The sequence below is a fragment of the Pseudophryne corroboree genome (assembly GCF_028390025.1).
Source record: "Pseudophryne corroboree isolate aPseCor3 chromosome 3 unlocalized genomic scaffold, aPseCor3.hap2 SUPER_3_unloc_1, whole genome shotgun sequence".
Lineage (NCBI taxonomy): Eukaryota > Metazoa > Chordata > Amphibia > Anura > Myobatrachidae > Pseudophryne > Pseudophryne corroboree.
The window spans coordinates 1,765,662-1,778,889 of NW_026967493.1; the positions used below are offsets into that span (position 1 = coordinate 1,765,662).

The 13,228-nt window shown below is 45.6% G+C and overlaps 1 long non-coding RNA gene across 1 annotated transcript in view; it reads left to right on the forward strand.

The window, feature by feature from the left end:
• Window positions 1-2,221: 2,221 nt before the first annotated feature.
• The window catches only part of LOC134983136 (uncharacterized), a 37,020-nt gene continuing 26,013 nt past the window's right edge, over window positions 2,222-13,228 (forward strand). The window contains exon 1 of the long non-coding RNA XR_010191607.1: window positions 2,222-2,438. This is a non-coding gene — a long non-coding RNA (uncharacterized LOC134983136). The remainder of the gene's footprint in view (window positions 2,439-13,228) is intronic.

Genomic DNA, 13,228 nt, shown 5'->3' on the forward strand with positions numbered 1-13,228 from the left:
TTTTAATTCTCCTATCCGGGAGAAGCCCGGAGAGGAGACGCAGCTGGTGCCTTCGGGGGGCGGGGGCGGACGGTGACGTCACTAAGCCCCGCCCACGCATCGGGAAATGTCGCGATTTGCGGGTCTGCGGGAAGGGGGCGGGGCTAAAATGACGCGATTTGCGTCATTTTAACCCCTTCTCCACCCGCCGGACCCGCGAATGCGGTAGGTTAGCTTTCATCCTGCCCGCATCACTAGGGTGCGAGCAGGATGCGGGAGACCTGCCCACTCTTCCGGGGGTGCGGCGGGCTACCCCAAAAAACGGGAGCCTCCCGCAGCTTCCAGGAGAGCAGGTAAATATGAGTTTATAAAATCTAATAAGTTTGGTTTTAGAGATGGTTTTACATAGAGATATACCCCTCCCCTTTTGGTAACCCTATCCCAGGGGTTGGGTATCTGCACACTCAATATATACAATATTCTAATACTATGGGTGTAGGGGAATCATCACCCTACCACCCCATAAGTAGTCCCCTTTCTTATATCTCAGACAATGCTGATTATGTTTAGGGGTGCTGTCAATTACAGTATATGTATATCAAAATTGGGAGGAGAAGAGAGAAGGAAACTGTATGGTTGACGCACTAAAGAGAAATTGATTATTCATAAAATGTAACCTTTATTAAGTATACATTCAAATATATTACGTTTATTCGACCCAGGCTGCAGTGAAACATGTGAGTTAAAATCAAACAAACTAACATGTATGTGAATCCTAATAGGTTGAAAAAATGTGAATAAAGAGTTAAAAGGCATATCCGCGTGTGTTTCTTATATTTAGCACTTATAAGGTTACAATATTTATTCCAGTGCTATCAAAGATCGATCACTTCCAATAGTCACAGTCAGTTATATGTCAGCTATCACAATTGGTACTGGTAGTTCACTATTATCACTGTAATTCCCTAGAATGTGTAATCCTAAATAGGATCACCTCGGAGATGAACTTCTATGTAACACAAGTATCTTGCACCCGCTATCCACATTGGTGCACACTTCACAGTGGACAATTTAGTCATGCATGTGGGGAAAGATTATCCAGCGAGCATGTCCATTCCAGTACTAGTGTGGGACTTTAAGGGATATAGCAATCCCAATTTCATTATCTATCAGCCCACATATATCAGACCTTTCTTGGTCCTGTTTTAATAGACTGAAAATATAGAGAATGTAATTTCCCTTAGGGGTATAGCAACCCCACTTATAGTATAATGTTCGTCTGTGTAGATCGAAATCACATTCTCCTAGAATGTACACTTCACTATATCAAAACAGATTGGTCATACGGTCTGATGTTAAATTCATTAGAAAATATAAAGAATTTAGGTATATAGCAGTCCCAGTAAAGATATAGAACAACCCCCATGCATCTTAATCTTTAAGGATATGCAATTACCACTGTGTAGTTCAACAAATAATATAGGTTGGTGCTATGTATATTGTGTTAGAAGTATCTCAAAAATATCTTCTATAGTAATATATATATATATATATATATATATATATATATATATCTTCACAGTGATATGTCGAATCCAATGAGCTATAGTGTCTGTGTTTCCCACCTAATAATGTCTCTTCTTACACCATGGGAAAATTATATTTCTTCTATGCTACTTCATGGCAGCCATAACTACTGGGATTGTATCCCTATTCCTAACTTTAGACAGGGAGTTTTCCTAATCCACTAGGGCCCACCCACTATGGGTATATAATCGCACTCCACCCCTTCCTCCTTAGTCTTTTTCCTGTCTCCTAGCTTGGCAGTAGGAGTTCCTGTATTATTTTTTCTATTTAAATAATTTTTATTTTTTCAGGGCTTACCTCATGTTGTTCCTAGCTGATACGTCTCCTGGTAGCCGTGCTAGAAGAGGGTGGCTCCCTGGGTGTTTGGCTAGGTGTGCTAGGGGCGGTCAAGTAAGTCCCCATATGTCCAGCTTAAGGTGTCCTCCTGTCAGCTCTTTGCTGTGGGTCCCCCTCTTGCCGTTTTCCGCTGCTATGGCCGCTGCTCTGCTGTGTGTATGGGGCCTTTCAGTGAGGAGTACCTCTTCTGAAGGGCATCTGTGCAGTTTCCTGCCGGAGGTCCGTCTGCTGAAGGGGATGTACGCGACTTCCTCCGGAAGGTTCTGGCACTGAAGGGAAAGTGCGGCGGTGGGCGGAAGTGCTGGGGGGATGCAGTAAAGGCTGGCTGGCGGAAGTGCTGTTGGCACCCGTCCCAGCTGATTGTGGGGGGCGGGCTGCACGGACGCCATAGCCTTTTATAAGGCATAGAAATTTGAATTAATGGCGCTGCACACAGGAGTTAGGAAGCTCCTATAATTGCTGGGCTGGTTTTCTAAGCTTACCAGCAGAATGGAAAGAGAGCCTTCTCCCCAAAAGCCGGTCAGTGCCCTAAAGAGGTAAGTCCTCATAAAGGGCTGGTTGTTTTTTATTATTTATTATTTATTGTTTATTCTGTTACCATGTGGTAGTTTAGGATAGGTTGTAAGGTGTTTTATTTTGTTGTTTTAGTGTGTCTCCACCTAAGAAGAGGTTATGTAAGAAAAGGCATAAGGACATGCAGTGTGCAGCTTGTGACAAAATCTTTTCAGCTGATGAAAATGTTAAATTCTGTGAGGAGTGTATACAGAGTGAATCTCAGGAGACTGTGCAGTCCAAGCAAATAAGAGATTTAATGAGATGGATGAAGGAGTCTTTTGTTACCAAAGAGCAGCTCTCGGAATTCCAAGGGAATAAAAGGGCTAGGTCTCTGGATAGAATTGATTTAGTGGATGAGTCAGGTTCTCAGGATTTTGCTTATGATGATTATCAGGCTGCTTCTAGTGCTGAGTCGGTGGACGAGCAGGAAGAGGAGAGAAAGTTTAATTTGGAGCTGGTGGATAGTCTTCTGAAAGATATCTTTAAGACTATGAATTATAAGATGCCTGAAGAGGAATGTAATGATGAGGATATTCTGTTCTGTGATAAAACCAAAAAGAACAGGGTCTTTCCAGTCCATAAAGCATTAAAAGATGTTGTGAGTAAGGAGTGGAAAAGCATTGATAAAAAGCTGGGTAATACTAAAAGGCTTGATCGTATGTTCCCAGTGGAAGATGAGCAGTTTACTAATTGGTGTGCAATCCCTAAAATTGATGCTGCAGTCGCAGAGATGGTATCAAAAACCACCATTTTGTTAGAAGATGGCGCAGTCTTAAAAGATGGTATGGATAAACGCATGGAGAGTGCGTTAAAGAAATTGCATATGTCCTCAGCAATCTCACTAAAATCCGGTGTGGCAGTAGCATCTGTTGCTAGAGCGTTAAGAGTCTGGGGGTCAGTATTGGCGACTGATATAGAAGGAGGTGTTTCGAGGCAGTATCTGCAAAGAAGTCTGACCGTAATGTTCAAAGGGATCGAGTATCTCTGTGAGGCCTCGTTAGATGCTCTGGATTTTGCTGCAAAGTCTATGGCAGCAGGTGTGATGGCAAGAAGAGCTTTGTGGCTGCGTTCTTGGTCGGCAGATATGCACTCCAAGAATAGGTTGGTGTCCCTGCCATATGAAGGGTCTTTGTTGTTTGGAAATAAATTAGAAGCCATAATACAGAAAATGTCAGGAGGAAAATCTGCAAAACTTCCTCAGGACAGGAGGAATAGATTTCCAATACCGTCCGCTAAACAGCAGTTTAAGGAGGCAAGAGGATATCGACCAGGTTGTTTTTATTCAGGAAGATACTCCTCAGGTAACAATAGGCAGTCCTTTCGGCAGGCCTACAGGAGAGGTGGTCGAAGAGCATGACTGTCACAAGGTTCCGGTATCTTTTCCAGTGGGTGGCAGACTTCAGGAGTTTGCCGGCTGTTGGATAGAGTCTATTCAGGATACGTGGGTAATAGATGTCGTATCCCAGGGATACCGGATAGAATTCTCAAAAATTCCCGTGTTGGACAAATTTCTAGTTTCAGAGACACCAACTACAAATCTGGAGTTAAAAGCTATGAAAGACAGTTTAAGGAAACTGATCGAAGCAAAAGCTGTAGAGACTGTTCCGTTTTTGGAAAGAAACAGAGGTTTCTATTCGAGACTGTTTCTGGTGAGAAAACCTTCCGGCGAGTTCAGAACCATCTTAGATCTCAGACAGCTCAACGAGTATATAGAAACAATAAAGTTCCGTATGGAGACCCTAAAGTCTATCCTGTTAGGGGTGAGAGAGAGAGACTTTTTGGCTTCGGTAGACCTAAAGGACGCTTACTTCCACGTTCCAATTTGCAGGCAGCACAGGAAATATCTAAGGCTTTGTGTCCTCGGCAAACACTTTCAGTTCACTTGCCTTCCTTTCGACCTAAAATCATCTCCAAGGGTGTTCACCAAAGTTCTGATGTCGCTCATTGCTGTGATCAGAGGTCAAAAAGTAGCAATATGGTCATATCTGGACGACTTGCTGGTGGCCCTCATTCCGAGTTGATCGCTCGCAAGGCGATTTTAGCAGAGTTACACACGCTAAGCCGCCGCCTACTGGGAGTGAATCTAAACTTCTTAAATGTGCGACCGAAGTATGCGCATTATTGCGATCACAAACGAGTTAGCAGTTTCTGAGTAACTCCAGACTTACTCTGCCTGTGCGATCAGTTCAGTGCTTTTCGGTCCTGGTTGACGTCATAAACACACCCAGCGTTCGGCCAAGCACTCCCACCGTTTCTCCAGACACGCCTGCGTTTTTTCCGGAAACGGTAGCGTTTTGAGACACACGCCCTTAAAACGCCGTGTTTCCGCCCAGTAACACCCATTTCCTGTCAATCACAATGCGAACGTCGGAGCGATGAAAAAGCCGTGAGTAAACTTACTTTCTTCATAGTAAAATTACTTGGTGCAGTCGCAGTGCGAACATTGCGCATGCGCACTAAGAGAATTCTCACTGCGATGCGATGAAAAACTCCGAGCGAACAACTCGGAATGAGGGCCGGTGTGCGGAGAGTCGATAGAGAAAGTGGACAAAGCATTAAGTGTGGTGCTACAAATTCTACAAGAACATGGCTGGCTCATAAATTGGGAAAAAAGCAGACTAACGCCAAAGCAAAGAATACAGTTTCTGGGGGTACAGGTAGATACCCTCGATTATATGATAGGGCTTTCAGAGGAGAGTTGTCTAAAGCTTCAAGATCTGGCTACCCTCATAAAGGGATGCAACAGTGTGACGATTCGTCAGGGGATGCGTCTCTTGGGGATGATGGCGTCCTCCATAGATGTAGTCCCTTGGGCGAGGTGGAGGATGAGAAATCTTCAGTTGGACATCCTGAGTTATATTCGGAGGGGATATTCTCTGAATTACCGTATAAAACTAGGCCGGAAAGCGAAAGAATCTTTGACCTGGTGGACGGACGAACGGCTGGTCAGCAGAAGGACGTCTCTGTCGGACCATCATGCTCTGGTTCTGACAACGGATGCGAGTACAACAGGTTGGGGTGCTCATCTGTTGCACAGAAATTGTCAGGGCACATGGAGCGAAGAGGAAGCATGTTTGTCTTCGAATCACAGGGAGATGAGAGCAGCGTGGAATGCCATACAGCAGTTTCAAGAACAACTTCAAGGAAAGCATCTCAAGGTTTTTTCAGACAACGTTTCCGTAGTGGCGTATCTCAATAGCCAAGGAGGCACCAGGAGTCCAGTGTTGATGGAGGAAGTGTCAAAGATAATGAAATGGGCGGAATGCCATCTCAAAACTCTAGTAGCTCTACATGTTCCAGGGGTAAACAATGTGGTGGCAGACTTCCTCAGTCGACAGGAGGTATTACCAGGAGAGTGGGAGCTGGACGATGTAGTTTTTCAACAGATCGTACAACAGTTCGGAAGGCCTCAGGTAGATTTGATGGCCACACACGTCAATGCAAAAGTACCACTCTTTTTCTCCCGATATCATCTCCCAGGAACAGGGGGAGTGGATGCTTTCTCTCTTCCTTGGACGTTCAGACTGGCGTATGTGTTTCCCCCGTTTCCGATGATTCCAAGGACTCTCAGGAAGATCTGGGAGGACAAGGCACAAGTAATAATAATTCTTCCCTACTGGCCGAAGAGGGGTTGGTTTCCTTCAGTGCTCAGGATGGCAGTGCAGGGTCCTTTGAGGTTGCCGTTGAAGAAGGAGTTGCTGCATCAGGGGCCATTGTTGCATCCGAATCTGCAACGGCTTCATTTGACGGCGTGGAAATTGAGCGGCAGCTATTAAGAAATAGAGGTTTGTCCGGGCAGGTCCTCGATTTGCTTATCCAGGCAAGGAAGAAAGTATCCTCTAGTGTTTACTATAGGGTCTGGAAAAAATTCATCTCTTGGTCTGGATCAAGATTTAATCCATTAAAAGCAGAAACTTCTCAAGTTTTGCAATTCCTGTTTGAAGGTTTTGAGAAAGGATTGGCAGTGTCCACTATTAAGGTTCAGATATCGGCTCTGAGTATTCTGTTGGAACGGAGATTGTCTGAGGAAGACTTGGTCAAGAAGTTTTGTCAGGCAATTAAAAGAATAAGACCTCGAGTTAGGCCAACTCTTGCTCCTTGGGACTTAAATTTAGTTCTCAATTCTTTGATGCTGCCTCCGTTTGAGCCTCTGCAGGATATTTCACTGAAGTTCTTAACTTGGAAAGTTGTGTTTCTGGTAGCCATCACAACGGCCAGAAGAGTTAGCGAATTACAGGCTCTGTGGTCGGAAGAACCTTATCTTAATTTTTTCCCAGATAAAATTGTTCTGAGAACCAATCCAGATTTTTTGCCAAAAGTTGTGTCGGAGTTTCACCTCAGTCAGGACATCGTGTTGCCATCTTTCTATCCGGATCCGCAGAATGAGGAGGAAGAAGCAATGCATAATTTAGATCTGATAAGGGCAGTTTCAATCTATATGGAAAGAGTTAAACAGTTCCGTAACACAAAACATCTGTTTGTGCTACACTCTGGTGTGAAGAAAGGTGAAAGGCCTACAAAGCAGACCATTTCCAGATGGATTACAGAGCTTTTGACATTTGTATATGAAAGAAGTGGTCGCAGAGTTCCAGAAGGTTTAAAGGCACACTCTACTAGGGCCATGGCAACTTTGTGGGCTAAGAAGGGTCGCGTGTCGGCAAAAGACATTTGCGCGGCAGCCACGTGGTCTTCGATGCATACATTCTCTACTCATTATGCTTTAGATATTGTTGACACCCACTTTGGGGAGCAGGTCCTTCAGGGGGCTTTGCAATAAAAAACAATGGTTCCCTAATGCACACTGAGTGAATAATATTCCTACATAATAGTCAGATAATACGGAGATCTTGGTTGCGTATATCTGCAGATATAGGGTTAAGCCCCCAGGCCGATCGACAAGGCCTCTCCGTCACTGGGGGTCCCTAATATTAGGTATGGGTCCGGGGTGCAGGACCCCATAATGTCGGCACAGGTCGGCTACCCCAGGTCAGCACACAGGTGAGAGTTAATAGGGTTAATAAGAAGCACAGAAGTGCTATGTGAGTGGTGTGATTAAAATAATACAAAAATATATACAAAGTGATAGGGAAACTCATAAGTGTTAATAAAGTGTTAGGGTGTGCCGACCTGAAGCAGCCCAGCGATACCGACACAGGGGCCACCACACCCCACACCCACCCCACAAATAATTCCAAATATGTCTGGGTTGAATTCCCAGTGTAAGGCCACATGGTAATGGCTCCTACAGCATCTGAGAGCCAGCTTACCTGGGGATACCCCTGACTTCCCCCTATGGCAGTCTAGAGTCAGCAATCCCTCCTAATGCTGACCCGTTCATGCCTCTCAATACAATGCAAAAAAATGGTGAACTGCTCAATCAGATAGTGATGTCACTCAGGTGCTAAAAGGGAGGGGTAATTCTGTGATGGAAAAAACAATGGTTCCCTAATGCACACTGAGTGAATAATATTCCTACATAATAGTCAGATAATACGGAGATCTTGGTTGCGTATATCTGCAGATATAGGGTTAAGCCCCCAGGCCGATCGACAAGGCCTCTCCGTCACTGGGGGTCCCTAATATTAGGTATGGGTCCGGGGTGCAGGACCCCATAATGTCGGCACAGGTCGGCTACCCCAGGTCAGCACACAGGTGAGAGTTAATAGGGTTAATAAGAAGCACAGAAGTGCTATGTGAGTGGTGTGATTAAAATAATACAAAAATATATACAAAGTGATAGGGAAACTCATAAGTGTTAATAAAGTGTTAGGGTGTGCCGACCTGAAGCAGCCCAGCGATACCGACACAGGGGCCACCACACCCCACACCCACCCCACAAATAATTCCAAATATGTCTGGGTTGAATTCCCAGTGTAAGGCCACATGGTAATGGCTCCTACAGCATCTGAGAGCCAGCTTACCTGGGGATACCCCTGACTTCCCCCTATGGCAGTCTAGAGTCAGCAATCCCTCCTAATGCTGACCCGTTCATGCCTCTCAATACAATGCAAAAAAATGGTGAACTGCTCAATCAGATAGTGATGTCACTCAGGTGCTAAAAGGGAGGGGTAATTCTGTGATGGAAAAAACAATGGTTCCCTAATGCACACTGAGTGAATAATATTCCTACATAATAGTCAGATAATACGGAGATCTTGGTTGCGTATATCTGCAGATATAGGGTTAAGCCCCCAGGCCGATCGACAAGGCCTCTCCGTCACTGGGGGTCCCTAATATTAGGTATGGGTCCGGGGTGCAGGACCCCATAATGTCGGCACAGGTCGGCTACCCCAGGTCAGCACACAGGTGAGAGTTAATAGGGTTAATAAGAAGCACAGAAGTGCTATGTGAGTGGTGTGATTAAAATAATACAAAAATATATACAAAGTGATAGGGAAACTCATAAGTGTTAATAAAGTGTTAGGGTGTGCCGACCTTAAGCAGCCCAGCGATACCGACACAGGGGCCACCACACCCCACACCCACCCCACAAATAATTCCAAATATGTCTGGGTTGAATTCCCAGTGTAAGGCCACATGGTAATGGCTCCTACAGCATCTGAGAGCCAGCTTACCTGGGGATACCCCTGACTTCCCCCTATGGCAGTCTAGAGTCAGCAATCCCTCCTAATGCTGACCCGTTCATGCCTCTCAATACAATGCAAAAAAATGGTGAACTGCTCAATCAGATAGTGATGTCACTCAGGTGCTAAAAGGGAGGGGTAATTCTGTGATGGAAAAAACAATGGTTCCCTAATGCACACTGAGTGAATAATATTCCTACATAATAGTCAGATAATACGGAGATCTTGGTTGCGTATATCTGCAGATATAGGGTTAAGCCCCCAGGCCGATCGACAAGGCCTCTCCGTCACTGGGGGTCCCTAATATTAGGTATGGGTCCGGGGTGCAGGACCCCATAATGTCGGCACAGGTCGGCTACCCCAGGTCAGCACACAGGTGAGAGTTAATAGGGTTAATAAGAAGCACAGAAGTGCTATGTGAGTGGTGTGATTAAAATAATACAAAAATATATACAAAGTGATAGGGAAACTCATAAGTGTTAATAAAGTGTTAGGGTGTGCCGACCTGAAGCAGCCCAGCGATACCGACACAGGGGCCACCACACCCCACACCCACCCCACAAATAATTCCAAATATGTCTGGGTTGAATTCCCAGTGTAAGGCCACATGGTAATGGCTCCTACAGCATCTGAGAGCCAGCTTACCTGGGGATACCCCTGACTTCCCCCTATGGCAGTCTAGAGTCAGCAATCCCTCCTAATGCTGACCCGTTCATGCCTCTCAATACAATGCAAAAAAATGGTGAACTGCTCAATCAGATAGTGATGTCACTCAGGTGCTAAAAGGGAGGGGTAATTCTGTGATGGAAAAAACAATGGTTCCCTAATGCACACTGAGTGAATAATATTCCTACATAATAGTCAGATAATACGGAGATCTTGGTTGCGTATATCTGCAGATATAGGGTTAAGCCCCCAGGCCGATCGACAAGGCCTCTCCGTCACTGGGGGTCCCTAATATTAGGTATGGGTCCGGGGTGCAGGACCCCATAATGTCGGCACAGGTCGGCTACCCCAGGTCAGCACACAGGTGAGAGTTAATAGGGTTAATAAGAAGCACAGAAGTGCTATGTGAGTGGTGTGATTAAAATAATACAAAAATATATACAAAGTGATAGGGAAACTCATAAGTGTTAATAAAGTGTTAGGGTGTGCCGACCTGAAGCAGCCCAGCGATACCGACACAGGGGCCACCACACCCCACACCCACCCCACAAATAATTCCAAATATGTCTGGGTTGAATTCCCAGTGTAAGGCCACATGGTAATGGCTCCTACAGCATCTGAGAGCCAGCTTACCTGGGGATACCCCTGACTTCCCCCTATGGCAGTCTAGAGTCAGCAATCCCTCCTAATGCTGACCCGTTCATGCCTCTCAATACAATGCAAAAAAATGGTGAACTGCTCAATCAGATAGTGATGTCACTCAGGTGCTAAAAGGGAGGGGTAATTCTGTGATGGAAAAAACAATGGTTCCCTAATGCACACTGAGTGAATAATATTCCTACATAATAGTCAGATAATACGGAGATCTTGGTTGCGTATATCTGCAGATATAGGGTTAAGCCCCCAGGCCGATCGACAAGGCCTCTCCGTCACTGGGGGTCCCTAATATTAGGTATGGGTCCGGGGTGCAGGACCCCATAATGTCGGCACAGGTCGGCTACCCCAGGTCAGCACACAGGTGAGAGTTAATAGGGTTAATAAGAAGCACAGAAGTGCTATGTGAGTGGTGTGATTAAAATAATACAAAAATATATACAAAGTGATAGGGAAACTCATAAGTGTTAATAAAGTGTTAGGGTGTGCCGACCTGAAGCAGCCCAGCGATACCGACACAGGGGCCACCACACCCCACACCCACCCCACAAATAATTCCAAATATGTCTGGGTTGAATTCCCAGTGTAAGGCCACATGGTAATGGCTCCTACAGCATCTGAGAGCCAGCTTACCTGGGGATACCCCTGACTTCCCCCTATGGCAGTCTAGAGTCAGCAATCCCTCCTAATGCTGACCCGTTCATGCCTCTCAATACAATGCAAAAAAATGGTGAACTGCTCAATCAGATAGTGATGTCACTCAGGTGCTAAAAGGGAGGGGTAATTCTGTGATGGAAAAAACAATGGTTCCCTAATGCACACTGAGTGAATAATATTCCTACATAATAGTCAGATAATACGGAGATCTTGGTTGCGTATATCTGCAGATATAGGGTTAAGCCCCCAGGCCGATCGACAAGGCCTCTCCGTCACTGGGGGTCCCTAATATTAGGTATGGGTCCGGGGTGCAGGACCCCATAATGTCGGCACAGGTCGGCTACCCCAGGTCAGCACACAGGTGAGAGTTAATAGGGTTAATAAGAAGCACAGAAGTGCTATGTGAGTGGTGTGATTAAAATAATACAAAAATATATACAAAGTGATAGGGAAACTCATAAGTGTTAATAAAGTGTTAGGGTGTGCCGACCTGAAGCAGCCCAGCGATACCGACACAGGGGCCACCACACCCCACACCCACCCCACAAATAATTCCAAATATGTCTGGGTTGAATTCCCAGTGTAAGGCCACATGGTAATGGCTCCTACAGCATCTGAGAGCCAGCTTACCTGGGGATACCCCTGACTTCCCCCTATGGCAGTCTAGAGTCAGCAATCCCTCCTAATGCTGACCCGTTCATGCCTCTCAATACAATGCAAAAAAATGGTGAACTGCTCAATCAGATAGTGATGTCACTCAGGTGCTAAAAGGGAGGGGTAATTCTGTGATGGAAAAAACAATGGTTCCCTAATGCACACTGAGTGAATAATATTCCTACATAATAGTCAGATAATACGGAGATCTTGGTTGCGTATATCTGCAGATATAGGGTTAAGCCCCCAGGCCGATCGACAAGGCCTCTCCGTCACTGGGGGTCCCTAATATTAGGTATGGGTCCGGGGTGCAGGACCCCATAATGTCGGCACAGGTCGGCTACCCCAGGTCAGCACACAGGTGAGAGTTAATTATTTGTGGGGTGGGTGTGGGGTGTGGTGGCCCCTGTGTCGGTATCGCTGGGCTGCTTCAGGTCGGCACACCCTAACACTTTATTAACACTTATGAGTTTCCCTATCACTTTGTATATATTTTTGTATTATTTTAATCACACCACTCACATAGCACTTCTGTGCTTCTTATTAACCCTATTAACTCTCACCTGTGTGCTGACCTGGGGTAGCCGACCTGTGCCGACATTATGGGGTCCAGCACCCCGGACCCATACCTAATATTAGGGACCCCCAGTGACGGAGAGGCCTTGTCGATCGGCCTGGGGGCTTAACCCTATATCTGCAGATATACGCAACCAAGATCTCCGTATTATCTGACTATTATGTAGGAATATTATTCACTCAGTGTGCATTAGGGAACCATTGTTTTTTCCATCACAGAATTACCCCTCCCTTTTAGCACCTGAGTGACATCACTATCTGATTGAGCAGTTCACCATTTTTTTGCATTGTATTGAGAGGCATGAACGGGTCAGCATTAGGAGGGATTGCTGACTCTAGACTGCCATAGGGGGAAGTCAGGGGTATCCCCAGGTAAGCTGGCTCTCAGATGCTGTAGGAGCCATTACCATGTGGCCTTACACTGGGAATTCAACCCAGACATATTTGGAATTATTTGTGGGGTGGGTGTGGGGTGTGGTGGCCCCTGTGTCGGTATCGCTGGGCTGCTTCAGGTCGGCACACCCTAACACTTTATTAACATTTATGAGTTTCCCTATCACTTTGTATATATTTTTGTATTATTTTAATCACACCACTCACATAGCACTTCTGTGCTTCTTATTAACCCTATTAACTCTCACCTGTGTGCTGACCTGGGGTAGCCGACCTGTGCCGACATTATGGGGTCCTGCACCCCGGACCCATACCTAATATTAGGGACCCCCAGTGACGGAGAGGCCTTGTCGATCGGCCTGGGGGCTTAACCCTATATCTGCAGATATACGCAACCAAGATCTCCGTATTATCTGACTATTATGTAGGAATATTATTCACTCAGTGTGCATTAGGGAACCATTGTTTTTTCCATCACAGAATTACCCCTCCCTTTTAGCACCTGAGTGACATCACTATCTGATTGAGCAGTTCACCATTTTTTTGGCTTTGCAATAAATAAGTATTATTTTCAGCATCAAAACAAG